Source organism: Choloepus didactylus, chromosome 2 (assembly GCF_015220235.1).
Source record: "Choloepus didactylus isolate mChoDid1 chromosome 2, mChoDid1.pri, whole genome shotgun sequence".
Taxonomy (NCBI): domain Eukaryota; kingdom Metazoa; phylum Chordata; class Mammalia; order Pilosa; family Megalonychidae; genus Choloepus; species Choloepus didactylus.
In genome coordinates this window covers 88,817,038-88,844,934 of record NC_051308.1, presented here as the reverse complement: position 1 = coordinate 88,844,934, position 27,897 = coordinate 88,817,038, and the positions used below count along the sequence as shown (strand labels likewise).

The window sequence follows — 27,897 nt, the reverse complement described above, 5'->3', positions numbered from 1 at the left end:
CCTCAGAGAACATCAGGGCAATTTTCATGAACGTGGGGCCACGTGAGGGGGTCCTTGAAAGGGTGTTGACGGAGGAACTTGAGGGAAAAGGACATTCAGACCTTTCAGGCAGAGAAACTTCTAGAACACGTGTGGGAAACACGGGGCCTAATGTTGAGCCCAAGGCTCAGGGTGTGAGAGGGGAGGGCTGGAAAAGAGGCTAGAAAGGTAGGTTGTGGCCGGGCTTCACAGGGTTTGTGTTTATTTGGGGGCTTTATGAAGATTTCTGAACAGGAGAAGGCTGTGATCAGAGCTGCTCTTTAGGAAGAGATCACAGGGTCTGAAAAGCTCTAGGAAATGTTTTAAGAGCACTCTTCAGCCATTAACAAACATTTATTGAGCACCTAAAGTATGCACCTGTGAGTTGCTGAAAATTTAACAGTGAACAACCAAGTCGTGATACCCCACATCACAGAACCTTGTACATTCCAGAAGTGTTATTATTATTATTGTGGGATCGTGTCATACAAGACAAATACAATGAGCAAATTCTAACTTAGGAGGCTCAGTTGGCCAAAGTAGGAGCACACTTTTGAATTATGTGTTTATCTCAATATCTCAGGTCCTCCTTCTCCTCCCAGCCTGCCTCAAAGTTGTCCATCCATGGCACTTAAAATGGCTTTTAAATAAATAGATTTCTTCTCAAACCAACACTAAGTCAATAATTCACTTCTGGATTCCTAAAGGTACTTTTTTTGAGTCTGCTCTTTGCACAGCGGAAGAAAGGTTTTATTAACATTTGGGAACCCAGTCAGGGGAAAATTGTATTTAAAGGTATTCTTTGTATTTTTTTAATCTAAGAATTCTCTTCTAGCACCACTCCCCCCCCACCCCAGGTTATTTGCTGAGCTCTGCTAATCTATAGTGTTTCATTAGTATTTATGAGCCGTGCATTATTAGCGTTTCCAGGAAACAATCATCTCTTCTGTGGTATGAATTAAAAGTTAGGGTTTCCATGGAATGTTTTGCAAAAGGAGTCACACTCCAGGCCCTAGAAATGCACTTTGGGAGACCTCATCCTTTTGTTGGCACTCAAAGTAGGCTGACTCTGCTTGAAAAAATAATTAATCTATTCTTGTACACCCAACAATAGCTGCTAACTAACCTTGATTGTTTTATTGTGATTGTGGGGGTAGGGGTGAGGAGAGAAGACAAGAGGGGAGAGGCAACTTCCAATTTCCTTGAAACCAAATACTATTCATCCCTGTGCCCTCTGAGGGACTTGGTAGGGGAGAGTCATTTATTCATTCTGTCTTCCAATGAGCTTTTATCTGCCAGTGTATGCAGTGCAGTTAGGGAGTGTGGTGCTGGAGCCAGAAGACATGGATTGCGAGTTAGCAAATCTCAGCTACAAAACGAAGTTAATGACCTCCCCACATAATGATGTTGTGAGGATTAAAAGAGCTAAAATCTTTAATGCATTTTGTAAACTGCAAAATACTGTACAAACATAGCCTATAAAGTAGTGGGTTATCTCCAAATAACAATGGACAAATTCTAGCCTTGAGATTTTCCTCCCTACCCTTGAACTCCAAACCAGTTCTCACTGCCAAAGACCCATCGGCCCCACCCCATTGAAATGAAAGGGCTTCACAGGTAACTTCCCTCCTGATGGCTGGTCTACAGGTCTTTAGTTCTAGGCCCTGGCATCCAGTGACAGGGATGGAGAAGGGTCATTTGGGGAGCATCTGACACTGTCGGGGAACCACTGAATTTATAAGGTGAGACCCCAGGAGAGTGACTTGCTACCTGTGGGCCCAGCCTCCCTCCCAGGCTTTGGGTCCCCTAGAAGAGCAGAGGGAACGGTCACTCTGCAGGGGGTGGGGTCCACTCCCCAAGAGCTGCTCCAGGGTGGGGTCCAGAGCTGACCTTGGGACTGGAGTTCCTTCTGGAGCACCCCAAGGAGGGTGTGGCCGATTCCACTTTCCATCAGCCACTTAACTGTTCCTATTTATTAGATGAAATAATACAAGTAAGGCTCTTAGAACGGTGTCTGGCAGATAGTAAATGATTTTGAGAATGGTTCACCATAAGGATTATGAAGACAACTGTGTTAGTTAGGGTTCTCTAGGGAAACAGAACCCACAGGAGATATCTGTAAATATGAGACTTTATAAAAGTGTCTCACGCAACTATGGGGATGCACAAGTTCAAATTCTGTAGGGCAGGCAGTGAGCTGGCAACTCTGATGAAGGTGCTTAATAAACTCTCCAGGAGAGGCTGGCTGGCTGAAGAAGAAATGAAAGTTCTCTCTCTTCTCCCTTAAAAGTCTTCAACTGATTAGATTAAATCCAGCTGATTGCATTCTCTCATTGTGGAAGACACACCCTTAGTTGATGTAATCAGTCACAGCTGCAGCCAACTGACCAATGATTTAATAAACCAGCCTTCTGATTTCTTAACCAGCCACAAATGTCCTTGCAGTAATGGTTAGGCCAGTACTTGCGTGACCTGACACCTGGGCACCATCAACTGGCCAAGTTGACACATGAACCTAACCATCATAACACCCAATTAAAATCCCTTGCGACCCACCCCAGCATGACCTCCAAACGGTCCAGATCTTTTAGCCTTTGGTGGGGGGGTGGAGTGAGGTGGGAGGTTTCCATCTCTGTCAGAACCTTAAAAGACTCCACTGCTACAGCCACAGACTCCTGGGTGCGTGTGTGTTGGGGGGTGGGGGGCATCTTATAACTGAAAGTTGAGGGCAAGGGTCTCCCCTCAGGCCTTCCCTCAAACACGTGCATTGAGTTTTCTGCCTAGTACTGCAGTTATCACTGTGTTCAATTTACCTCCTTGATCAGGGCTCCCAAGTGACAGATGGCTGGGGGCTGGCTGCTTAAGTGTCCCCTAGGGAGTTGGTTAAAGAAACTGATTCCTGGGAGATCCGGGTTCAGCAGTTCTGGGGTGGGCCCAGGACTTTGTTTGTAACAAACAGTTCAAGGGTTCCTGGTTGCGTATACTGTTTGTATAAGCAAGTGAGCAGGGGCCCCTCATTGGATTCATCTCTGGATCCCCCATTTCTGTGAGCGCAGGAGTCTTGTGCTGAATGAGGGAATGGGTCAGGGGACGTGGGGTTGAGATTTATCTTGAGGCACAGCGGCACAGCACAGCCTCCTTCAGGTTGCTCTTGCTGTTGTCATGTAGACAGGGCATCTGGGCCAGAACTGCTTTTCTCCAAGTCACGATTCCATGCTGTAAACATTCGGGGAACACCCACTCTGCATCTGCTTCTGCGCATTCAGTCCTTGAATGCCCTGCCCCCGGTACAGCAAAGGGGAGACAGAGAGAGCAGAAGCACAACGTGATGAGGCCTGCGATCAAGCTCTGGGTAAAGGGATACGGGAGCAGCAGGGAGGAAGGAGCAGGTTAGGGATAAGGATTAAAAGGAAATGACGCTCAAGATGGTGTCTGCTCATTCATTCATTCAACGACTATTTATCGAGCTCCTGTCACCGGCTGAGGACTCTTTTGGGCCCTGGGTATTCAGTAGAAGCACAGGCAGGCCAGATCCCCATCCTTCTAGGGCTCAAAGTCTGTGGTGGGAAGCAATTGAGGTATACAGGAACAATTATGGTAAATGCTTTCAACGCGAAGCCCAGGAGGCCGCAGAAATGCGTGACAGGAGAAAGTGACTCAACAGGGAGTTTCAGGGCAGGCTCTGACGTGGGGACAACTTCTCTAAGATCTGAATCATAAAAAGAGCAAACAAATGGCCAGCATGTCTGAAAAGTCTTGAAGCGCAGCATAAACTTATTTTAAAGAATTTTCAAGTAATATGTTTGCGTGTTTTTCTTCAACCCTGAGATACCTTGTCCGGTGAGGCACCTCCACATTTAAAGCAATGAGTTCAATTGTTCATATGCTCTAGCATGTCTCCCAAAGTCTGGACACACAGGGAAACAATTCATTTACTGTTTTGTTTTGTTTTTCAGACCAACAATTGGACCCCTTGCTTCTCGTGAAAAGGACCAGGCAGCAGGGAGGACCGGCGGGGTGGTGGTGTGGGGAGAGGCCCGTAGGCAGGAAGCCAGGCCCCCGGCCTTCTGAGCCAGGTTAAAGACCCGTCTGTACGCCAGAGCCTCGGGGCGTTAGGCAAGGGAGGGACGTGATTGAACCTGTGTCTCCCAAGGAGCACTCTCACTGAGGTGGGGAGATGGTGAGGGGAGAGGGGGAGGAGAGGATTATGGTCGACCAGGGAACATGGCGGCCCTGATGACAGTGAAGGTGGTGGCAGACAATGGGAAAAATGAACTGACTTCAGTGTTGTCCAGTGATGTGGGGACAAGGGCAGAGAGAGGAGAGAGAGCTCTCAGGCAGGGTTTTCCCTAGTCTCCTCTGAGTTTGGCATATCTGTTTTTCTTCCCCCCTTAATTAGTCTTTACTTGACTCACCACCATCTCTCCTAGGGGTTTAAAACATCTTATTCAGCCCCAGGCCTTTCCACCCCAACAGCGCAAACCTTGTCCCAGCTCTCAAAGCACCCCGCAGTCCTTGCAGAATCCCTATGGTTACGATAATATCACACACTTCAGAAACCAAGGCTCTCTGGCGGTGAGGGCACAGAGCGGAACCTCAGTCTGTAGTTATTAACTCTGCTGCTCTGGATATGTATTTTCTTGACGGTTCTCACCTTGCTAACCTGGCATGCTCAGATGCCCTCTAACAGATGTAGGTACTATTTTGAACAAAATTTTTCAGACCACAGCAGACACTCTGCTTGCAGAACGTCACGTTTAGGGCTTAAACCTGGCTCTAGGCATGACGAGATAGATATCTGTATTTTCCCCAATTTAATTAATTGCTTCAAATAACTAGTCTTAATATAAAGTTGGAGGCACCTTTCATACATGGTGTGTAACTAGATATTATATATTAGAGGAGCCTCAAAAAAATAGATGGTATCTCCCCCCCCACCCACCCCGGAATCAATGTTATAATTATGGCTGCATTTTTTAACAAAAGCACAAATAGATCATCAGTATACACCATGGTAATTAAAAATTATAAAATGATGCTGCGGTAGCTTGGAGTTACGAACTCCAGAAAAAACATGTTCTTAATCTTAATCCATTCCTGTGGGTGTGAACCCATTGTAAGCAGGACCTTTTGATGAGGTTACTTCAGTTAAGGTGTGGCCCAACTGAATCAGGATGGGTCCTAATCCTAACCCTGGAGGCCTTGTAAGAGAGGCCACAGAGAGAAAAGCCATGGGAGAGCAGCCAGAAGCTGCTGGAACCCAGAAGAGAAAGGAGAGGATGAAGCCATGTGCATTCCATGTGAGGGAGAAGCCAAGGAACCTGAAGATTGCCCCTCAACCAGAAGATACCAAACCCCAGAGAAAGCAAGCCTTCTAGACTCTGAAACCATGAGCCAATAAATTTCTGTAGTTAAGCCAACTCATTGGACGGTATTTGCCCTAGCATCTAGGAAACTAAAGCAGATGCCTTATCCCATGGACATTCAGAATGGGAAGAATTCTGAGACGGGTAGCCTGGTTGGAATCCCTCATTTTAGAGAAGAGGAATCTGAGACCACACAAGGCTATATAGCTTGCTGGAGAACACACAGCAGAAGAACCAACGTCTTCTGACTCCTAGTGTTCCTTCCTTCCAGGACTCCCCTACAAAAATCCTTAAAAATAAACACTGAGGCAGCACTTTGCAAGATGCCTACCAAATCCTCTTCCTGTGCACAGCAGAGACTATGCTTTACAGGCACCTAAATCTACATCTAGCCAGTGGAACATGGGTCTGGCTCCTGAAATCTCTCTCAAGATTCTCCATGTCCTCTGCTTATTGGCTGGCCAGAAGCAAAAAAGTCCAGGGGAGGCCTCCAAGACCCTGGGGATAGAAAAAATGAAAAGTGCTCCCGAATGACTGTGTGGGGCAGAGCACCTCAGCTGACCAGAGCAAACAGTGAAATGAGGGAAAAATAAACCTTTGTTGGGTGAAGCCAGAGATTTGGGGATTGTAACAGCAGTTAGCCTATCCTAACACAAGTGACAAAAAGCTAGTAATGATTACAACAAATATGTGATGAGTTCAAAAACCCACCTAGAGGGCAGTTTTGGTCAGAGAATTGTTTATCTTAGTGCTTTAGAGCAGTTGGGGGATATTCTGGGTCCGAATCTTGGCACTGCCACTCACTGGCAGTGTAACATTGAGCAAGTTACTTAACTTCTCTCTCTGGGGCTCAGTTTTCTCATTTGTAAAAGGGAGTGTATAATAATAGAGACTTGCGAGAATTGAATGAGTTAGTATAGATAGAGCACCTCAGGGCAGGGCCTGGCAATAAATGTGTCCTATTATCTGACCTCACACATACAGGCCGGCCAAAATAAACATCCCTCTACATCTGAGTTAATGATGGTTTTGTTTGCCTTTTTAGAACCTGGGATGGTTCTGGAGTCATGGCTTTTATTATACAGGCCTCCTTTCAAAGGCACTTTCCCTCATTTCCCAAATTTTCCTGTAGCAAAGTGATTCTAAATTATTCCATACGTCAATCTGTTTCAAAGCAATCATGTAAGAATTTAAATGTATGTAGGCATTGCTCAGGAGAGGAATTCTGAGGGTTTGGACACAGTCTCTTTACCCTGGCCCATCACCTCTCTCCATGGACCCCACATAATTAGATGGAGTGGGGTACAAGCCTCCTTTCTGCCCTCTCACCAAATGGACCTTTTGTTTCCTCCCTGCCTTCCTTCTTTCCTTCTGCCAATGTATTTAATGAGCTCCTACTGTGCATCAGACTCTGTCCTACACACTGCAGATACTGTCATGAATAAGACAGACATGGTAAAGCTACGTACTCTATACAGGGAGATGATAAGAAATAAGTGAACAAATAAATAAACCAAGATATGTCATTCGTGCTCTAAAGAAAACAATCAAAAGAGCCCTGAGGAGGTGACTTTGAATGGAGAGCTGAAAGATGAGATGGCTCAGCAGTGCACAGAACTAAAGGAAGGGCACTCAGGTAACGGGAACAGCAGGAACAGCAGGAGCGAAGGCCCTGAGGTGGGAAAGAGCTTGGCATTCTCCAAGAGCAGATGTGGCTGGAGCACAGTGAGCATCAAGTTAAGGGGGGTTGAAGCTTGGCAGCTCTGGGTGGTGTGAGTATGCAGGGCAAGGGGTAGAGAAGCAAAGAAAGGGTCCTGAGGAGTGTAGGTGCCCTCTGCTTCATCCCCATGGTGATCATATTAGCCCAAGCCCTCAAACTGCTCTCTGGTTCTTACTTCCTTCAATTCATCTTTCTAAAATTTGAATATGATCTTGCAACCCCTGCTTAACTCCTCTGTGGTTCTCCATTCCTCATACAGTAATCACAGCTCCTTAGCAAGGAGGACAAGTGGCTGTCAGTTTGGCCCCTCCTATCATTCCAGCCTCATCTTCCACCACCACCCTCATCGCCTCTCTTTCCATGAGCTCCCCAAACATTCCCTGCCCTCTCCCACTTCCATGCTTTGGCACATGCTAGTCCATCTGCCTGGAATGTCTCCTCAACCAGTTTTCCTTTTCCAGGAGAACTCCTTACCCTTTAAGCCTTGAGGTCCCCTGTGACTATCAGTCTACAGTCTACCCTCCACATTGACCATATCTTCTGAGCTCCCATAGAACCAATTATTTACCATGGCTCTTATCTCATTGTATTGTAATTATTTGTTTTCTTGGAAAAATCAAAAGAATATAGAAACTACAAAGTATAAGACAAGTACAAACACTTTCTTACACTTGTTGACACATTTCTCTTGTACACACTGCAAGCTCCTACATAGCAGGGATCCTCACTCATCTGTATAACCCAAAGGCCTAGCTTTTTAGATGCTAATAAATATTTGATGAATGAATGATTTCTTTCAATGCTTGGGTTAAGCAGAAGACTGACTCTTTGTCCTTGGGCCCCCTCTTTGTTTCACTCCCACTTTCACCCCATCAGTTGGTCCCACTGACTTCATCTCCAAAATATATCCTGAATCCATCCTCTTCTCTTCATTTCTGTGGTGAGGTCGCCATTGTCTCTTACCTGAACTACTGCAATCACTTCCTAATAGGACTTTCTGGTTCTGTTCTTCCCTATTTTCCCCAAATGAGCCAGATCATATCATGCTGCTCACCCCCCTTTACCTCCCCCACCTCTGTTATGGGTTGAATTGTGTCCTCCAAAAAGATATGTTCAAGTCCTAACTCCTGTCCCATGAATGTTACCTTATTTCCTTATTTCAAAACAGGGTTTTTGAAGATGTGATTAGTTGAGTCCAAATGGATCAGAGTTGGCCTACCCCGATATGACTGATGTCCTTATCGGAAGAGGGAAGTCCGGACCTACAGACAGATGAGGGGAGAAGGCCATGCAAAGATGGAGGCAGAGACTGAAGTGCTGCGTCTATCAGCCAAGGAACGCCAAGGACTGCCCGTAAACACCACAAGCTCCAAGTGGCAAGGAAGGACTCTCCCCTGCAGGCTTCAGGAAGCAGGGCCCTGCTGACACCTTAATTTTGGATTTCTAGCCTCCAGAAATGTAAGAGAATAAATTTCCTTTGTTTTCAGCAACCCAGTTTGTGGTATTTTCCTATGGCAGCCCTGGGAAACTAAGACATCCCTCATGGCTTTCCATCACTTGTAGCGTGAACTCTAAACTCCTTACCAAATCCCACAAGTCTCTCCATCATCTGGCCCTGCTTCCTCCTTCTGGCCTCATCTTGTACCCCTTTCCCTCCCCCTCTCTGTGCCCTGGCCACACCCACTCCAGGACTGCCTATTCCTGCCCCCCATCTTCCTCCTCCTTGTTTGTCCCTTTGTACATTTACTCTTAGATTTGGAGTGACTACTTCATAGCATTCAATGTACGTGTTCAATACACAGCTCAAATGTCTTTCCATTCAAACGTAACCTCTTTGAGGCCTTCTCTAACCAAAGAATCTAAAGTAGTCCCCAGCCCCAGTCAACCTCTACCATATCATCCTGTTTTGCTGCCTTTATACTATTTCCCACCCTGAAATCTCTCATTCATTTATGATGCTCTTGTCCTGTCCCTTTGGTTTACATGTTTATTGTCTGTCTTCCTCCACTAGAATGTAAATTCCATGAGAACAGGGCGGGTGCCTGTCTCATTCTGTTTGTATCCCCAGGGTCTGGCACATAGCAGAATGAATGAAGTCAAGCAAGTTAACCCAAGGGTCCTGAACGAAATGAGATCTTGAATAAATGTTAATCAGTCAATCCAGGTCATTGGGGAGAAAGAGCATGTGCAATAAACGGCATAAAAATGACCCTCAGCCACATCTGTGGTCAGACTTTCATGACAATGACCCACCATTTACCTCACCATCTTGCCAGATCCTCCAGCCATGTAACTCATTTAAGGAGGAAATAATGATCAAGAAAGCAGTAGGAGGTGGGGGTGCACTTTATCAGCTCCTAAATAATCACCTACCTTCCTTTTCCATTACAAAGAGCCCATTGTAGCTGGGTCTTTCTGATAACAAGGGATCCTTTCCTAATTACTGTATGCTCTATTTCAGGTTCAGCAGAAAAGAAAATTAAAAAGCTCCGTTTCACTACAGTTTCAAATGAGTCAATCTTTCAATCAATCAAGTATTAATTAAGTTATGCTAGGAAATACAGGGGAGGTAAAAGATACCCTCTCCTTCCCCAAAGAAATAATTAGAGAATAACTTAACAACGAAGAGAGTTTAAAAGGATTTCATTTGGGCTTTCTTTGACTTTCTGTTACAAAGACCTGAAATCACCAGTCCCTTTCTTCTCTTTTACTCTTTCTCCTTCCTTCTTTCCTTCTTTTCATTTCTTCTCATCCTTAATCACACTGTCTCCAAAGGGTCCATGCCATAGACTCTGAGAATAATTAGTCCTTTTCAACTCAATCTAAGGCTTAGTCACAAGAAATTGTGTCCCTGATTGCCTGAAAATTCCAACTGTGCTAAACCTAACTGAATAGAGTATCCCCAGCCTGATAGCAAGTTGATAACTTCCCCACGTCAAGGAAATTTCATAATTCTTTCATTCATCAACAAGAAAACTTTTGGTCAAGAATTTTGCCTCCTCCACTAATATGGTATGGGGGCCAGGGAACAGTCTCTTAAGTGCTTTAGAGTTATTTTCTTTTCTGTAAACAGAGATATTAGCACCTTTCTCAGGGGGCTAGGTGTTTTATCCACTGTGCTACATTGTTTTACTCTCAATACATAGAATGGGGCCTGGTACAAAGTGGGATAGCAAGTATTTGCTGAATGGATAAATGAATGAATGCATGTAAGCATGTATGTAAAGCATGTAGTACTTTACACAGTGGGTGCCGTAAATTTGCCTTGAAATCTGAAAAGCACTATATTTCCTCTTACTATACTACTTATATTATGTGAAAGGTGAAAGCATGCATTTTTAAAGAACTCTTTTGTTCTAAACAGAGTTTGATTTTTCACTGAACTGGTTTAAAGAGTGAGTTAACCAACCCCCAGGGAATCAAGGAAGACACATTTGCCTCTCCTTTGCTTTCTTGTTAACTTTATTTTCACTCATTCCCAGCAGCTTCTCCCTCTTTCTGCTCTCCTGACCTTCAGGATCTAATTTCTTATGGGAACCTTGCTTTGTCCATCACTATCAACTGTCTTCTCTCCATTTCATCTAGAATGTCCACTTGTTTTCTTTGCTTGGCCTCTTTTGATTTAGATACTTCAAGAGGCCAGGGCCTAAAGACAGAGTGTTGGCAAAATGTCTTCCCGCTTTTCACAGGGACAGGGAATGATCTGTTGAATCTAAAGCCACCATTTGTTTTCTCATGAAGTGCACAACTGTGTGTGTACTCAAGTCTTTACAGACAGCGACCTCACTGGACAACACAGGAGGTCAGCCTTTTATCCCTCCTACACAGATGAGGAAACTGAGGTTATCAGAGATTAAGTAACTTGCCTAAGGCCATGGAACTACTAAAGTGCAAAAAGAGGTTTGAATCCAGTCCCGTCTGAGACAAAATATTCTGCCATAACCACTATGGCATACAGCTGCCATTGCCTGGACCTTTTCTTTTCGGATAATGATGTGTTCTCACATTCATTCACCTATCAAACATGTGAACACACGTGTGTCACACCCTACAGATACACTCTGGATTGGGTAAGGCGTCTTCTGTGATCTAAAGGAGCTCATACTTTAACAGGGCTAGCCAGGTAAGAAGAGAAGTGCAATAACATATCACATATCAACCGGGGGGTGTTCGGGGCCCAAAGGCATAAAGCACCCTGGAAGTCCACAAGCCATATCCAGCCCACAGCTCACAGCCCACAGGTCACTTTATTTTTTTTTCTTTGCCTCCTCCAATGTCATATAAAATTCTAAACTTTTCGCATTTTTTTAATTTTTACTTTTTTAAAGACTTGGCCATGCTAACTTCCCACATAACCACAATCTGTTGGAGCTATAAAAGGGCTCCATCCCCATGCCCGAGTCCTCACTCTGCCTGATTCACCCAGTCTCGTCACCTCTCTGGTCCCTGGTCCCTGGAAGCATTCTGAGCTTGCAGCCTCTGGAGTAACAACTCCCTAGGCAGCAGGGACTAGACTACCTTTTTCTAGACGCTGTAATTCACGTAGGATAGAGCCATGCAGGGGGGGTGAAAAATATAACTGAGGACAAAAGGCAAGACTTCCTTTCTAGCTCTAACCTCCAGTTTGATTAATTGACCCTGGTCTTTGTTTAATCAGCCAAATGATAAGGAAGAAAGATGTTTGCAAGAGGAATTAATATGTATCAGAATGTTCCCAGACCCAATACAAAAAGCTGGCAGAAGGGTGCAGTGGAAAAAATATTAAGCTAGGAGTCAGAGGAACCAGTTCTAGTCCCTGCTCAGTAACTCTCCAACCTCTTGACCTTGGGCAAATCTGAGCCATTTCCTTTTAGGAGAAATGAGGCTATTGCCCGTCTCAGATATCTCTCATGATTGTTATGAAAAACAGAAAAGACATGTGAAAGCACAGTGAGAAGTGAAAATTGCAATCTAAATCCAAGGTAGGGGTATTTTGGGGTATTATATTAAAAAGCCAAATGAAGGCTAAAATCAGAACACTAAACTTCTCTTACTGAAGCAGCTCTCCACTCTCCTAAACTGCTCCCCCTTCCCGCCTGGTCCTTTATGAATCATAGTCATTAGGAGCTACTTTCCCAATTTGAAGAATTTATGGCTGCACACACTGACACACTCACACCTCTATTTGTCCTTTCTATATATCCATTCTGACCACATCGTGGTCTAAGTGCTAATACGATCTGTAGCCATGGTTACAATGAAATAGATTGGTTATTCAGCTCTCATTTTCACTGTTCAAATCTGTCTGGCAAAATATTTTGGATCCAATATTTGTGGGTGTGGTAAAGCACCTAGGTAGAGTTTTATTTTTGGAAAGTGTGAGCCGAAGCTCTGAAGTCATCTGTGAGTTACAAGTGGTTTGGGGTGGGGCGGTGCCTTTTTGTTCCACAAATAAAGTGAAAGCTCTGCTTCTGGCTGACTCCAATGACTGCTGTTTAAGTCTTTAAACATCATATCCTCTTGGAGGGTAAGAGTGTTTTTTGAGAAGGCAAGAGGACAACCAAGCACTTGTATGGTTCAGGGTCTCCCACACGGGTGGTAATTAAAACATAGACCTTAAATTTAAGGTTGCATACTTTTCTTTAATACTAGAGAACAGAACTTAGAGTTCTGCAAACTTTGCAGCAATAATTGAATGACCTGCTTATTTATTTTCCTCAGTAGTGGTGGGGGAGAGGTTTATAGGCTGGAATAGTTTAAAACTAATGGCGTGGCAAGAAATACAATTATGCAGCTCAGAAGCAACACAGATACGATTTTACTTTCCTTCCCATTTCCTCCTTTCATTTAACGTTAACAAAAGTTCAGGGCAATTAAAAGCCAAAAGCTACCTTTCCTCAATTCTAAAAAGTAAAGGCCAAATCATAGAAGGCATGAACAGAAATATTCTCATTCCAATAATAACTCACCCCTGTGGAATGTACAATGTGGAATATTTCAGATTCACCCAACTCTGGGCTGCAGGCTTTGTCCCAGAGGTCAAGTTCTGCAGAATTCATGTTGCCAAAATACAAACCTTCATTTCCTATCTGCCTGGGTTTATATCTGCCTACCAAACACTGTATGGTGATTTCTTTTTGGCAGTTTTGATAAATAATTGTTGTTGAATGCAGAGGACACATATGAGTAAGATAAAGTATTTATTGAGCACTCACCCTGTGCCAGGCAAGCAGGGCAATCTGCTTCAGCACCCTCTTTCTTTGAGACAGATATTTTCTGTTTCACCAAACGCAACTTGAGGTGGCTCTGTGCAAATAGATTGCTGCCCCTAAGCAACTCTTATAGAGAAATTTTGAACTATCATGGGTTTCACCCATCCCTGGTCTCCTCAGCACACCTGCCCTCAACCCCAAATATCTCCTCTCCATCCCTGAAATGCCCTTCCCCAAAGAGGCTGTAGGTAATTGCAAATATGTGGTTTGGAAACAAGGATGGAGAAAAACTTAAGCAGGAGATTGTAAGGGGTGGTCCATGGATACTACACACACACACAGACACACACACACCCTCACTCTTCCCCACCTCCACTCCACCCATGCCTGGAGACCTTAAAGGTTCATGGAAAAGCTTTCTGGAAAGCACTTGGGTGGGCTTATGGGAGAAGCCAGGATCTCAGATTTTATCCTCCTGCTCTACACAGCTCTGCCTCTGCCTCGGGGCTGGGCTGCCTGTAGAGTGGGGTCCCCAGGCTTTATCTCCTGTTAGCAGCCCAGGATACATTTTTTATCAGACCAACCAGTAAAATACTGAAGGATTAGGACACTGGGTGGAAAAGCTTTGATGGAGCAAAATGATCTGCATGTGTGGCCCTGCCCCTGCCAGGAGGCAGGAAAGGGTTTTAGGGAAGCAAGTAGTTTGGAGCAGCAAGAGAAGGGAGTAGACGTCCCTGTAGTGCCCGAAGGAGGAAGGCAGTAGTTTTCAAGCAATGCTTCTCAGCGCAGAGCCTGTTAGGCTCCAGACCTCTTCCTCTGGCTTTGGCTTTTATCTAGTTTTATTTGCTTTATGCTTTTGTAAGTTTTCCTATGAGCTATATTCTTGGCCAAAAAATAATGTGAAATCCACAACTATAGGGGAAGCTCATAGGCTGTGGTAAGAGAGGAGACTTACTCAGTGTGTGTCCTCCCAAAAGTCATTCAGCTCCTTCGGGCCTTGGTTTCTTCATTTCCAATATGGGAGAAATCTGGAAGAATATACAAGGAAATGATAGTATGTGTTGCCTCTATGGAAGGAAGCTGGGGGCAGGACTAGAAGGGAGACTTGGTATTATTCTGAACGTCCCATCATATGCACTACTTTCGAAAAGTAAACAAAGAAACAATTGGAAGTCAACATCTGCCTTTCAGTGTCCTTGATCAAAGCAGACAAAGCTCATGAATGTGCTCCTAGGCTGTCAGGAACTGAACAAACATTTACAGTCATAATTAATACTATTCCAGAAGATGTAAGGGCATGGCAGAAAACTTGACTCCTTCTCAGTTTTGTCAAGCAGTCAAGGTAGCCTGAAATTCTTGGGAAATTTGTGCTCATGCTGGCAAGTCTTCCTGCCTCCAGCCCACAATGGATGACGCACACGCCCCCGGCCCTCAGCGTGGGCTCTTTTGCCTGGCCTGAGGGGAGGAACTAAGGCCCACCTGCTGGCTCTGCGCTGGCAACCGGGATCCTCCGTGAGACCAAATGACCCCAGGTTTCCAAGGGCCAGCCGAGCGTGTCCACCCTGCTGGGCAAGTTCTGACCTGCACATTCCACCCATTGCCAGGAGGCGGTGGGGCCGAGCTGCTTGGTGGGAAGGAGGGAGTGGAACCTGCCTGTGTTGCTGCCCTGGGATTGATCCCTCCCCAAACCCGGGGCAGGGGAGGGGAGTTTGACAGAATGTGTGTGAATCTCCCTTAGGCTGTTTACAGAGTCACTATAATAAAAATAACACCGGGAGCAAGAGGTTCTTTATACATGAAAGGGCTAACGGCACTGATAACAATTGTTTGCATGAATAAAACATGTCATTTGAATTATTTTTCCTATACTTGCATATGGATTTCATTTCAAGAAGTGTTAGTTAAATATCTACTATGTGAGCCACATGGTGCTGTAGGGATTAAAAAAAAGAAGCATATGAACTGGTTCCTATCCTAAAAGAGTTTAGAACAGCTGAGTCCTGCTCTCCTACGCCTAAGCCAGGTGACAGGGCAAGTTGCCAAACTTCCCAAGTCTCAAGTTCCTCATCTGAAAGATGGGAAGAAAATAGTAATTACCAATTTCACTCGCCACTTAGTGTTGAAAGAGTCAAATAATAATATACATGAGAGTTCTTTGTAGATGGAAAATGCTCTGCAAAATTTAATTTTCAAAAAAAAAATAGTAACTAAATGTTAAACTAAATATTAGGAAGTGCCAAACTGAATGAGCTATTAGAAAGGAGAGAAGTCAACGTTGCCTGCAGCTTTGGGGAGGGGGGGCTGCATGGAGGAGGTGGGGGCTGTGCTGGCTCCTGCGCTGGGTGTTATCCCACGGAGAGGCTGGGCATTCTGGTGGGGGAAAGGGAACGTTGGGGGTGGGCTGGGTAGGATGAGAAAGCTAGAGCAAAGGCAGAGAGGCTGGCATGTACACAGTCAGGGCTGGGATGGCCAGGAGGACACCTTCTGAGCAAGAGTGGGAAATGAGTCTTAGAGGCAAGGTGGGTGAGATTATGGAGGGCTTTGAGAATCCAAGGTAGATTTGGTACAATGTTCCCAGCCCCCAAGAGGCTCTAAGGTTGGTGAGCAGAGAGGATCTAATGGCATCAGTGTTTAAGTGGCCATGTTCTCTTCCCTGATCCCTCTTGTAACTGCAAGCGTGCCTTGGTCAAAGCTCGGGATAATGCAGGATTCAGCTCCCACCCCTGGGCTCACTGGCAGTCTGCCCTAACCAGCTGAGCTCAGTGATCACAGATATTACAATTTCTTAAAAAAAACCCAACCTTTTATTAATAGCATACTTTTTCCCTTACACAAAATCTGATTATGAACTGAAATGAAATATCACCAAAACAATCCGAAAGAAACTACTATTTATCTCATGATCCCTTGGGAATGAGGGGGTAGGGGATAAAAACAGTGATGCAATCACTTATCCAGTCTTTGAATGGATGCCCAAACAGGCTTGTGCTTATTTATGATCAGGGAAAATCCCATCACACACCCTGCACCTATAAGTCATTTTAATTTTTTAAAATTCTCTTGTAAACATTTCTTCATTCAATGCACTCTAATGAGGGGAGGGGAAGGATTTCTTGCCTTGTTTCACAGATAAAAAAATTGAAGAGCAGAGAGGTTGAGTAACTTGTTCAAAATTACAAAGCTGGTTACTGACCAAGGGAAGATGAGGTTCTAGTTTTCCAGTTTCCCAGTGTGATGCTCTCTTCACTATACTAACTCCTAATGAGAAACAAGAAAGGAAACAAATGACGGCAGCCAGTTTACAAAGCTGTTGTTCTTCAAACTTTGTGGCCCTCTCTTGCTCTGGGGCCTCACACAAGCTTCTTTATCTGGAATTGACACTCTCCCTGCCCCCTCCCCCCCCACCTGTCTCTATTCATGTCTCTAGTCATCCTTTAAGTCTTGCTTGAGACATCGTGCACTTTGGGAAACCGTTCTTGACCCCATTAAAGGTTAGGACCCCTGTTCCGTACCTCTTGCTGTACTTATATTGTTACCAAGGTCCTTAATATGCTTTAGGGTACTTGTTCATTTAATCATCTTTCTTTCTTTCTAGATGGAATCTGGTACTCATCACTGTGTCCCCAACATCTGGGATATATTTTGCCCTTGGAAAATATTTGCTGAATTAATGAACACTTATAGGATTAGGAAACTGAGGCTTCCTGAAATTGAATGATTTGCCCAAGGTCTCACAGCTAATAAGAGATGGGATAGCAACTCTAAGGCAATTCTTCTAATTATTCAGTGTGGAGGTTTCCCACCTCCCACTGTTAGGCAACAGGCAAACAGCTACTCCTCTCCCACCCTCAGCCCTTCTCCCAGCCAGCTGCTCTAATCACTGTCGCATTCCAGTGAGCAGATATGCCAGACTCGGAGGATTCCTCAAGGCTGCTACCAGGAAGCGTTCTCTCCTCTGCACCTCATTAGCGTGTTATGGCTTGAAGGTCCAGAACAAGGCTGGGGTGGGGGGTGGGGGTGACCAATGACGTAATGGGCTCACAGACCTTCAGGGGAGGTTTTCATGTTTGGCCATGAAGGCAGATTGTTGTGTTAAGGAAACATGAGTGGATAGTGCATTTTCTGCCTCCTGCCCCCCGCTTCCCGCCGCATACACTTCATCCCTTCATATATCCGTCAGTTTGTCTATAATCCTGATTTCAAATCAAAGTCCCTAGGTAATCAAAACCCAAATCGATTGGCTTAAGCTCAAAGAGGACTCTCTCTTTCTCCCCTTCACACATACACTCCCATGTAGCAACAGTGTCAACATTTAGCACAAGACTTGTGGAAAGCAAATGAGATTTTAGTTCAAGAGGCAAATCTAGAATCCATCTGTCAATCAGAGGTTGCAAATGGGAAGCAAATGAAGTGGATACTGCCAGCAAATGGATTTGGTTTGGTTTAGCTTTAGACAGGGTTACAGCTCTCCCGTTCGCCCCACTGTGTCCTCCTTATGCTCTCCCACCACCCGTGTTACTCAGTTAGGCAGACTGGCCATGGCAAGACTGGCCATGGGTCACTAGCTGTGTGACCTTGGGTGCCTGAGTATATAAAAGTATATATACACATATTTATAGACCCTGCCTTAATAGAATTGTGGGAATTGAGAAAGCTAATCTGTGTAATATGGTGAGAACAGTGCCTCACACAGAAGAAGCATTCAATAAATGTTAACTTCATCTGCCAGGCCCTGGTAGGCATGTGTCCTTGTGATCCCCACTGTGATCCGATGGTGAGGAGTTGAAGTGTGCAAACGGGGTCACAGTGATGACTCCTAATACTTCAGGCAGAGCCAGCAAGGAGTGCTCTGTAACACTGTAGTGAAGATTGATCCCACCAGATACAGGTGATTTGGTGGCCTGGGGGCTTTTTCTGGCACCATAGGTTACATAGAGATGATCACAGTTGAAAATTCCTTTTTCTCTCTACCACCTCGCCTCCCTGACCACATGAGAAATATGATTGTTTACAGACAGTGCAGATGATGTTCATGTCTGCTTTCCCACCAGACTGCAAGCTATTAAAGAGTGTTCTCTTCTGTGTATCCCAGCATCTAGTTCAGCGAAGACACATAGTAGATACTCAGTAAATGCTTGTTGATTGATTAACTAACTGACTGACTCATTATGGTCTTAGGGGATGGAAAAGAATCAAAGTTAGAAGTGTCCATGTGAGTGCTATGTGTTACCTTAACAAGAGGAGGACACCCATATTGATCTCTGGTACCCTGAGCTCTACAATCTTCAAAGCTTTGCACAGGTCTCTGCAGAGCCGGGCCCTGGGGAGGTGCTTCAGGGTAAGGGCACCAGGACAGGGGCCTGGGCACTCCAGGAAAGCCATGCAATGGGTCAAGCTTTGACACTTGGGGTTGGAGCCATCAGCAGCAGCTTATGGTTTAGACAAGTTAGTCAGACAACTGGAGAGCCAACTGAGCAGGGATGAAGCAGATGTCACTGATATTCAGAGTGGCACAGTCCGGAGCCTAGGGGATGGGTGAAGAGCTGGGTGGCCCCAGAGAGCAGAGATCCCAGAGTAGACCCTGATCCCAAGGAAGAGGCTGTTTTCTCACAGCTCTACCTGAGAGAGACAGGACTTGCAGCCTGGCCTTGCAGTCTCCCTGAGGGTGTGATCTGTGCTGACCTGTCCCCCTACCCATCTCCCACCCTTTTTTTTAAATTCCCCATAGTCCTTAGCATAATGTCAGGCACAAAGAGGTGTTTTAAGAGATATTCTGGAAAACAATGTAGTTAGAGCTGTGTTGGGGCAGCTTCTGCCTTCTAAAGCAAGGCTTCCAGGCCTCCTAAGAAGTTTTTTACAGTTCTTTTGTAGACAGGAGCCAAAGATGACTAACTGAAGTAAGCGATGGCTGCCAGATTTCACTGACAAATCACTGGGAAAGATGGATAAGAATTCCCAGTATAGACCTGCCCATGAAGGTCTTCTTGTACCTGCAGGGTGAGGGGAATTGCCTTAGATATTGTATAGTGCAGCTCCATAAGCTAGAAGTCATTGAAGCAACAATAAAGCCTTGAGATGAAATTATAGTTTCAGAAAGCGGTTTACCAGTTTATTTTCTTTCTTCTCTAGGATCTCATGCAACCCTAAGAGTTGCCTTGCCCAGGCATGGGAAGACCTCTATTCTTTGACATTTGTAAGACTTCCTGCCCTTCTCCCCACCCTTCCTCTCCCTCTCCTCTTGTCTTCTCAAATACATGGAACCATGTTCAGAGGCAGAAAGAAAAACAAAAGCCATTCTAGGCCTTTTCTAATTTCCTTCCCCTAGATCCCTGGGCCACAATCTGTTCTGAGAAAGCCCTTGAATTGAAATCACTCTGTAACAGTGGGAGAGGAGCTGGGAGTTCCGTCTATGGAAGCACACATGTTTATTAACCAATGTTTAATGAGCAGCTACTATGTGCCAAATGCTGGGCACTGGGAATACAATGATGAGGCTGTGGTGCCAAAGGGTGACTGGGGAGGGTCAAACCTTACCTAGGGTCTCTAAGGTTTATAAATATAATAATAGGCACTTAATTAGATTTCATCTCCTCTGGGATGTCTATTGCCTAGAGCTGGACTGAGTGGTCTTCCTCTGGGTCCCGTGGGTCCCTATCATTACACCTGTCATAGCATTTGCTGTGCTGTGTAATAATCACCTCTTTAACTATCTGCCTGCTGAATAGACTGGAAGCTTCTGAGGAATAGAGCCTCTTAGTCATCACTGGATAGGGACATTGGATCAGAGCTCACAGACAATAATCTAGAGCTAGGGGGAGAGCATTTGGCTCTTGGCAGAGCCCTCAGTTTCCTCCTCTACAGAATAGGAGTAATAGTAGTACCTGTCTTGTTGAGTTATCATGAGGGTTAAGTGGGATGATGTAAGTAAAACACTTAATGCAATGCCTGACACACCTTATAAAAACACCACATATTTTAATTTTAGTTTGCTTCCAATATTTACTATCCCAAGCGTCCAAACAACTCTGCACTTTCAAGAAAATAAGAGGCAGGATTCAGTGTCTCTTATCAAAGCAAAAGATCAAAGGCATTGAATAAGGGACTGGGCATGGGAAAGTACGCCATTTAAAATGCATATTATCTGCCACAAAGGAAAATGAATTTATAAGTATTTTGATAGTAATGCAGGAAGAGATGATGCAAAATTTCTTGAAAGCTAATACATTGGTAAATGGAAAGGAATGGTATAATTCCCATTATTAATCATTTAAGAAGTATAAAATGTCATCAATTGTCTGTTTATTGTGAATTTATTATTTCATTCCAGCAACAAATGTTAAACGTCCACACTCTGAGTGGCTTAAGTATTTTTTTCCTCTCACCCTCAGGCCCCACCTTGAAGGAATATTTTTAAGCCAGCAAAATCTTATTCCTGGAAAATATCAGTCAGGAGCATCAGACCTTCTTCCCCTGGGGGCACAAGCTCTGTGACTGTCTCCTTTCCTTGTCCCAGACAGTGTATGTGGGGGGGCTGGGAACGGGTTGCAGTACCTCTGTCTGGAAATGATTTTTTTTTTCCATGGCTAAGGAAATCTGTGCCATCTGTCCATTGAAAACACAGTAAAACCAGCTCTTTGCTCAGAGGGGTCAATCATGTCCTGGTGTAAAACTAAGAAGTGTGTAGTTGGAAATCAGCAAGTATCCTAAGCTGCCTGGAAAACTGTTGCTTTTTTTTTTCTGAACCAACGAAGGCTTTGGGCCATGTTCAAACATCCCGCAGGGCAGGATCTGAGGTTCTAATTTGGAAACTAGGAGAGCTCTGAGCAGATTACGTCTAGGTGTTTGGTGTGCAAATCTGCTCCCCTTTCCCAGTAGAGGTTTCATTATGGGATGGTGTGGGGCACGCACGTAATGAGCCTGAAGGTTTTAATCCAGGCTACTGCTGGGCTGTGCTGGCAATTGCTACTCAGCCGATTGTGGGCCTTGGGCAGGAGGGAGTATGTCAGGTAGGGAGTGGAAGGAGGAGAGAGGGGGGGAGGGTAGAAGCCACCAGTCATTTATAAGAAAGGGACTTGATATATAGGACAGATCTGCAGGGCTGGGACTTGTGAGAGGTGTGCTCTTTCAGCTTTGCCACTTCTCTCTAGCATAATGTTGGATAACAAATTATCTTGAGCCCAGAAAGCAACCTGGTGGGGTGGAGGTAGGGGGCAGCACTGGTTTGTCAGCTTTGCATGCCCCTAATTCTTAGCACCACCATTTGACAAATGGTTATTAAGAGCTTAGCATGCACACTGAAAATCCATGGGAATGTAGAAAGGTTGGACAGACATTTGTTTCTACTCTGGGCCACTAAGTCATTAGGAAGGTCATTTTGACCCTGTATTGATTCCTGGGTGGTTTCAGGCCAGTGCATGTGAACGGCTGCCTGGAGCTTCCGGGCTACAGCCAGGACTTTGGGAATATGATGACCAAGTTCAGAGGGACTTTAGAAAGCTGGCATTTATCCCAACTGGTGGAGCTGCACCAGAATCTAAGATTAAAAACCACAAACAGAAGGGCACAGACTCAGTATCTCACTGGGTAGGGAAGGAATAAATAGGCTCCTGACTCACATTGTTGCATTCTCTTCTCTTACTTCCTGTGGCCATTGTCTCATGTCATTTAGGTTAAGACACAGCATGTCCACTGTGTGTCATTCCATTCCATAATACTACAGCTAATGGAACTTCCCAGTTTCCACTGCTTCTTTCCAGCTGCCAACTCTCAATCTCTTACATCCATCCCCAAACCTGTGTTCTCCCAACTTTTTTCCCTCTTAGAACAATTTGGAGACCAAAAGTACTATAACATGCAGCTATCCTTATTACTGTTATTCATATATTTTTCTGTCTTCTGGCAATTTTCTTTGATGATTTGCCTGGAAAACTAAAAAAACTGCCGGTGAGCTTTCCTTAGGCATATCTGGCTTGAAATTAGGGTTGTATTTGAGAAGAAGAGTCAGCTGTAAAACATCCTAAGAGGAGGAAGTTACAGACAATTAAGAATGAATGCAAGTCTGCAATGGCTTATAAACACAATTTTTTCCTTTTATTTCATCCAAGAAATAAATGGTTAGTTTTTCTTGCATTTCTTAACAGCAAAGGCCATGGAGCAGCTTGGTTACAATCGTGGGAGCAAGTCTCTTCCCAGGGGCATGGATTTGGTTTGGACACTGCCATAACCCCTTGGGAGCTGCCCTGAGAAAGCAATCTCATGTTTGTGTGAGGTTCATTTGGGAACTTAGCTACCCTTTCCCGATCTCTATTAAATAGCCACTCACATACCCAGTTGCTTCTCCGTTCTGATGGCTCAAACTGATGGGGGGAAAAAGTCAGAAACCTGAGCAGGGCGATGGCCCCAGGGATTGACCTTCAAAGAATTTGCTGTAGCTTTCCCCTTTGGAGAGGAAAAGTCTATCCTCGCCACTGTCTTTCTCTCTCTTACTGTGCCTGGGAGGAGTCTGACGAGCTCCTGTTTTTCACTCGGAGCCTTTCTCATCGACTGGTACACTATGGATCAATATCCAATGTGCAGCGGTGACTTGTCCACTGCTCTCCAACACATATTCTTATATCTGAGGCAAAACGGTTTTTGTAACAACTTGAACAAAATGCTAACAGAGCTTAGCTAATGAAGGCACCTGATATGGTTTCCCTCCTTGCAAGGTCCTTGGGAACTCTGTTTTGAAAAGTCTGAAAATTAGGGCATGCATCTCTCCAGGGTATGCTTCTGGTTTGTCCCAGAGGCTACTATGGCCTTCAAATGCACAGTCTTTTTGATTTTACCTCTTTGCCAGCGTTTGAGGTCTGTGTGTGTCCCTGAGTGAGGCACATAAGGTCCTGGTGACTGAGACCTCAGACAGCATCAGCTCTTCCTGAACAGAGAGAGACGGAGCTTGGATTCTGGTTCCCCCATCAACCAGGTGTGTGACCTGGGCACACTTCACCTCCGTGACCCCTAGTTTGCTCCTTTGTGAAATGAGGGAGTGGGGCTGGCTCATCTCTAAAGTATCTTTCTATTTCAAGTCTCTGAATCTGTGGCTACTTCCTTTTCTTCATCAACAGACAGCCCCTATTAGAATTCTGTTCACTTAAAAATTTTCATGTTGGCAGGAAATTCAAGCTTTACTGGGTTGGAAGATGTCAGGCTTCCCAAATTAGGACAGGAGAAAAACAAGCATACATCTAGGTATCAACCAATGCTCAGATTCAGGGCCTCTACTGATTTAACCAGCACCTTAGTGAGAATTAGAAAAAAGCATGCCCTCTGGGTGGACTCGGCAACACCGGGCCCAGGCCTAATAAGCAGAACACTGCCTGGAGCCCTTGTGAAGTGTGCAGCCTACGTAAGCATTCTTGGAGCACTCAGTTCCTTGGGTTCTGGCCACTTTAGCTAAGGAGTGAAAAGGGAAGAGGCCAGAATAGACACCTATCATTGATATGATGGAAGGGGACTCATAATCAATGCCCTGAAGTACTTCAAACAAATAAGGAGCTACAAGTATGGGTTTCTAAGATTGCTGCCCATATCTTACATCTACCTGGTCCATCTGATTCTGGTAGCTTCAAGAGGCAAGATTAGTAATCATAATAAACCTCCTTACATTTTTATAGATTCTTACAATTTATGTAACACATTAAAACATACTTTCTTTTTCACTTTGATTCTGATTCTAACCATCACCCTGGTCAGGAATAATTCATTATCCCCATTTTAAATATAAGGGAACTGAAGCTGAGAGATTCAATGACTTGCTCCAGCTCAGCTAATAAGCGATCACACCAGGAATGGAACCCATATCTGTCTAGCTCCAAGTTCAAGGTTTTTCTCTTCCAGGCCAGAGTCACTCAAGATCTTGATCTGGGCATTGGCAGCCTGTCCTAAAGAACTGCTACGTAAGGACCTGGGGATAGGCTAAGCAGGTCATCCTTGTTTTTAAGAAGGCAGGACTCTCCCATACAAGTGCAGTAACTAAAGACTTGGGGTCTGAGTTCTGCAGAAGTCTTAATAGATCTTACAACAGAACTGAAGTATTCATTTTTCACATGGGGGAGGGCAGCACTTTTTTTTAAATTTTAGAGCAGTTGCAGGTTTACATAAAAATCATGCAGAAAATAGAGTTATCATACCCCCCCCTTACAGTTTCTCCCCTTATTGACATTTTGCATTAGTGTGGCACATGTGTTACAATTGATGAACCAGCCTTACAATAATTATATTATTAAGTAAAGTCCATTGATTACATTAGGGCTCACTTTTGGGGAAATGACTTTAAGGTTTCCTGGGGATTCCCTCTTATAGTTAAATGTTTCTTTACTACCTATGTTCCATTATCCCAGGTTTCTTTCCACCACTTTAGATATCAGCCTGCAAGACATGCTGGGAAGTCTTGGGAGTTTAGAGTCATCTGGAAGCCACTGTATGGTATGAAAAGAATATCTGTAGGCCACTATATGACAAATCCAAGATGCTTCAGTATCAGCACAGTCTCACTAATAATGCTACAACGCTACCCTTAGCTACTTACAACACTGCTTTCATAAACAACATCTGCCTCCCATCTCTCCCTGAGCTCCAGACCTGTATGTTCAACTGCCTACTCTATATCTCCACCTTACCTGGATATTTCCAGAGCATATCTAATTTATGTCTCAAGTGTTAATTGCCTTCTTCTCCCACAATCTGTTACCCAAGCCTACCCCTCCTCTTATTTAAACTATTTCCGTTAATGACAAGACAATGTACCTTTTTCCTACCAGCTCAACACTTAATAATCATCCTGGGTTCCACTAATTTCTCCCGTACCACATTCACTTAGTCACCAATTTTGATTCTACTTCTTAAACATCACTAAAAGCCATTCTCTGTTCTCAGTCTCCACTGCCATTGTCTTAGTTGAAGTCATTATCTCTGCTTCCCATCTCTTCAAGCCAGCCTCAAACTGCCATTAGCTCTCTCTCCAAATTCAAGTTTGACCACACCCTGCCCCTGCTTATAGATAAAAAATGGCTTTTTATTACTATAAGGGAGAGCTGGTGGTTCTTAATATAGTTGTGTAATCCCTATTACTTGCAGTTCCTCTAACCTGCTCTTGACTTTGCATGTACTCTTAACTCTGCCTGGAACACCCTTTCTCTGGGAATTCCCAATCATTTTCAAAATCCTGCTCAACTATCACTTTTGCAGTGAAGACTTTCCAGATAATTTCTGGGGGAATTTCCTTCTTTTGTGATTGCTTCAGTGTCCTGAAGCTACTGCTATGAGGTATATTACACTGACTGATAGTTGTTTGTTTCTGTTTCTGTCTTGTTTATCAGATCAGGGCTCCTCAAAAGCAGGAGCTGTCTTCTCTTTGGACTCCAAATTCCTGGCATACTGTCTGGCACACAGTAGGTACAGTAAATGCCAAACAAACGGATGTACCTCCCTCTTTGATGAAATCAATAACTTAGCTTGTTGAGTGTTCATTATTCTCTTGGGTTTAATCTTGAGGGAAAAGGGCAGAAGCCATCCTCTGTTCATCCCCCAGGCTAAATATTGACAAAGTACAGGGGCGGGAGAAACATTTGTTTTGTAATACATCTCTTTCTAAAAACTATACCTGGGATGGGGGTGGGGGTCCAGAACATCAGTCGCAATGAAGGACTCATTCAGATTTTTCCCTATAGCTGCTTCCACAGCCCAATACTGGGTGAAGGGAAGCACAGTAGACCAGGTGGTTGATGGAAGTGCATCAGCTTTAAAGGCAGGTAAGACCCTTGTTGAATTCTTTAAGTGGAACTTGCAAACCGTCTTTAAAGTGGTCATGAACAAGACACATCAATGTTATTTTTAGGTCCTGTTGGTTAAAACTCAAGCATATCCCATAACAGGACTTCAAAATCAGGGTTGCTTAAAATTACCTTCAGGTCTTGAGAACTTTAGGTGAGTGAATGAAGCGCAACAGCTTTGGAAGGGAGGTACTGCCAAGATGCGTTAAGTACACTTTTCTTCCCCTTCCTCATTGAAAAGAATCAGCAGAACAGATTGCAACGTAGTGCAGCACACTGGCTGCTGTCCTTCTCTTAAATTAGGCCAAGTGTTTGTCTTTGCTTCAGTTTCCCTTTCGGTTAGGCGGGACTAGCATTCCCACTAGATAACATCTATAGTTTACTTTATTATTACATAATGTATTCCATGAAGCTCTTCAAAATGCTAGGGAAACAGGTCCTATTGTGTCCCCTATTCTACCTCCATGGGTGGGGTGGGGAGCAGGGTGGTCTAAAGAGTCAAAGAAGTTACAAAGCAATCTGTGTCACAGCAAATTCCCCAGAGGCTCTGGGAAGAGCAGACAGGTCCCACTCCACCCCTGGCTCCAGGCCATATTTTTGTTTGGCTAGTTTGTTTAGTTTAAGCCCGCTGAAAATGTGGCTTCTCCTAGCATGATTTAGAAGCATCTAAGTCTATGGTGCTTTTTGGACAGTCTCAGGCCTTGACTTTTTCAGTAGCGAAAAGAATGTCCATCTGTCCCTTTCAAACCGCTTCTAACGGCAGTTGTCAACTGGAGTAACAGAACTCCACCCTCCACCGCCGAGGAGCCCATGTGGACGCAGCCCAGAAGCAGATGTTGGACTGATGGGAATCCGCCGCAAAAGAAGGAAACATACTAGAACTACAGTTATGAAGGGGCAATAGGTTATTCAGAAAAAAATCCTTAGAGCCCACTTATCTCTGGGGCTGATCTCATCCTTCTAAGGAAAGAAGTGCGGGGGGAACCCCTTTCAGAGAGAGGACAGCTTAAAATATGCTTTAAAAACACAACCAAAAAACTTTTGAAACTCACCTTTCAGTTCACAGGAGCGCTTCCTCCAGGCGCGGGCGCCCAGTCATCTACCGGGTACTGCCTTGTCTGACACCAGTCCAGGTTTGAGGGGCGAGGTCCAGGTTTCTCTTCTCCAGCCCCTGCCCCTCCCACCAGGAGCCAGGTCCGCGGCGGAGGGTCAGGAGCGGCGGGTGGCGGAGGGGCAGTGGGTGTCGCGGTCCCGCCCCGCGCCCGCCCGGCTTCCGCCCCCACGTCCGCTGAAGTACCGCGCGGCGCGTACCTGCCGCTCCCGCCCAGAAAAGCGCCCTCTGTGCTCCGCGCCCTCCAGCTGGCTGACGCCTAGCATTTTTGAGGTTTCATTCCGAGTCACTCCTGTCCCTCGTGTCAGAGACACAACTTCCTGAACCAGACTGGGCTCACCCTCCAGCTCCCTGCACTCGGCCCGAGCAAACCGACCACGGGTGCCTTTGGACTCCTTGGGCTCACACGCCCCAGCCGCGTCCTCCCTCCCTGTCTTCCCGCCAGTCACACACCCTCAACCCCGCCATTACGTGTTCGTGCCCCCTCCGTCCCGGAACACGCCTTCTCCAGGACACAGCCTGTGGAGCGTGTCCCAGTTTTTTTCACAAAAGCCCGAGGAATGTGAGACCCAACTTAAGTAAAAACAGCCGGGTGCTGCCTAATAGAGCAGACTTGTTGGAGACGGAGCGAGGGGTGCTGGAGAGGGAACGGTGGGGCAGGTTGGGGGAAGGCTCTAAT

The 27,897-nt window shown here is 45.0% G+C and overlaps 1 protein-coding gene across 2 annotated transcripts in view; it reads right to left on the bottom strand.

Annotated features, from left to right (window-relative positions):
• Positions 1–27,613, bottom strand: part of KIAA0040 (KIAA0040 ortholog) — a 33,532-nt gene extending 5,919 nt beyond the window's left edge. The window contains exons 1-2 of one of the 2 annotated variants that reach the window (XM_037825291.1): positions 27,160–27,612; positions 14,251–14,323 (exon numbers count right to left, since the gene is read on the bottom strand). The gene's annotated coding sequence lies outside the window, so the exon portion shown is untranslated. Of the gene's footprint in view, positions 1–14,250; positions 14,324–27,159 lie in introns of both variants that reach the window. The other variant, XM_037825292.1, reaches the window with a different exon arrangement.
• Between the last annotated feature and the right edge of the window lie 284 nt (positions 27,614–27,897).